Source organism: Condylura cristata, unplaced genomic scaffold, assembly GCF_000260355.1.
Source record: "Condylura cristata isolate star-nosed mole 26May11 unplaced genomic scaffold, ConCri1.0 scaffold00005, whole genome shotgun sequence".
Taxonomy (NCBI): domain Eukaryota; kingdom Metazoa; phylum Chordata; class Mammalia; order Eulipotyphla; family Talpidae; genus Condylura; species Condylura cristata.
The window spans coordinates 13,043,322-13,045,700 of NW_004567106.1; the positions used below are offsets into that span (position 1 = coordinate 13,043,322).

The window sequence follows — 2,379 nt, forward strand, 5'->3', positions numbered from 1 at the left end:
AGTGAAATAATTGTATCTGCACATAATAATGATTCTGATCCTCATAGTGACTTGTGATACCCAGACAATGTCATCAATGATAATAACAAAAGTGTGTCAGGGAAGTGTTTCACAGATGTCCCAGCTCAGGTGCAATTCCAACCTTATTCCAGTCAGTCCCGTGGTCAAGAGCAGGGCTGGAGAGACTTTTGCTTCAATCCCTCCAATTTCATTGGGGTATCTAGACCCAAGTCTCAGAGAGCTGGTTGTTCTGGATTTTAAAGAGGACAGTTGTTCACAAGGATGGTTTCAATAGGTGTGAGTGACATGTTGGGGCCTGGTGAGTGGGTGTCCCCTGTACTAGGGCTACAGGTGCCACATGGCCCGCTGTACATGGAAGGAGAATAGACATGTATTTCTGTCACAAGCACTTGCAGTAGACTTCAATGATGAACGTGCTGGAGGTCAGTAATCGGTCAGTCATGACAGCAGGTGCAGAGATGACTGTATGTGGAAGCGAACACTGTGAGCATGTACTAAGTCAAGGGCTTATAGCAAAACAAGGGCAAAGCAGGTGGTATGGTTGTTTGAAGAAGTCGCTGAAAGCAAGTAGTAGAAACTTTGACCTCAGGTCTTGGTTAAATCCTAAAAACTGTTTCTTGTGCTTCTGTTACAATGCATAGGAGTGAATGGAGTAGAAGGTGAGACACGATCTTGATAAGAAGGGCTCAAACAATGCAACTGAGGCCCAGTGTTCAGGGGGTTGAGAATGAGTGACTGTAATGAGGCCCATCCCGCAGGCAGAACGAGTGAACAGGAAGCCCGGGCATGCGCACATGAAAATGTCAACTATTTGGGTCAAGGGTGCTACCAGATAACCAGGGCTACCAGGATGCTGGTTTTTGACAATTTGGCATGGCCTTTGCCCCATGCCCAACTTCTAACTTGACATGGCTAGAGTATGACCTAGAATATGACAAGCTTAGAATACAGCTTGTTTGCTGCTGTCTCCCCAACTCCTGGAACAGAATAAGCTTATAGTGGGTGTGCACTAAATAATTATCACATGTATGATTAGTTACACTGCCTGGCATTCCTTCTTATGCTCATTTTGGAGAGATGAAGAAACAGCCAGTTTACAAGCCCAGTTTGGACATAGAAGCAGTAAGAGTCTGATCAGAACCAAAGAACCAAAGCTCCAGCTCCCTTTTTCCTTTTCCCCTGTGCAGGGGAAGGGTGGCTATGCAGGACCTGCACCTGCCACTGTCCACCACAGCCCCCCTCCTCCAAGTGCTGTCTTCAAGGCTAGGTGTGGGAAATGCAAGCTCAGTGACACGAGTATACAAATAAAGGATAAAGTGTTTTACGAAGCAAATCTTCAATCAGGGATACTATTTTGACACTTGGCATCTAGATGTCCTTGTGCCCTCACTATGCCAGCAGCAGCTGAACCTCACAGCCAAAGAATTTGTGAAGTTTGGGCTTGGCACCAGGAAGAAGAGATGAGAAAATTTAGTTTTTGGAAAATATAATTATGCTGCTGTGGACAATGCTATGGGTTTCCAGGTGTGGACTCCAGGCCCACCGGTGAATTCTGGACTGATGCTGTCTAGAAGAGCCAGTGATTGCATGTAATGTGGACCTGTTAAAGATAATTCAGCTACGACTGATGCTTATAGCAAGGGTAACACCCTCTGGGTCTTAAGCATAGCAGTTTAATTTTAAATTTAATTTGACAGAAGGCAGGTACATCCATGATTCCACAGAACTACTAACATCTGGTATCCAGATGAAAAACATGAAGAGGAAGGAATTGACATCCAGTCTGTTGCAGAACATCTTATGACATCAGGAGTAGGGCATGGTCTTTAGTGAAGGGGCTAAGAAGCAGTTATTATTTCATAGTGGTTATGACTTTGTTGCACCAAAATCCTGACCAAGTCTAACTTGCCTGAAGAAGAATTTGATTTCCTCATGGTCCTTCGATTGTTTTTCCCTATTAGTTATGATGTGGAGTACCTGACAGAGAGCTGCAAAAATCTCAAAAGTGGTTCACAGGAAATTGCTGAGCAGTTAGAATTGCATGGATAGGAGCGCAATATCAGGCAGGCTGTGATTCACAGAACAGCTCTCAGGAATGGCCTTTTCAAGATGAGACAAATGTTTTGTGAAGATCATATTAATGATGCCAAATATTGTCATTTGTATGGCCTTGCTTCTGGCTCCCACATACAGAACAGCAAGGGGGAGCGGCGCATGTGAAGAGGAAGCCAACAATATTCATGACCTGAAATAGTCCTTTGATATTTATTTTATTTGAGACACCACATGCTTGTATATAGGTTTTATCTCTGGTTGAATTCCTTGAACATAGACAATACTGGCTTTTTTTTTTTTTTT

General features: G+C 43.7%; 1 pseudogene; it reads left to right on the forward strand.

The window, feature by feature from the left end:
• Positions 1-1,412: 1,412 nt before the first annotated feature.
• LOC101619902 lies at positions 1,413-2,241 on the forward strand (annotated as a pseudogene).
• The last annotated feature ends 138 nt before the right edge of the window (positions 2,242-2,379 follow it).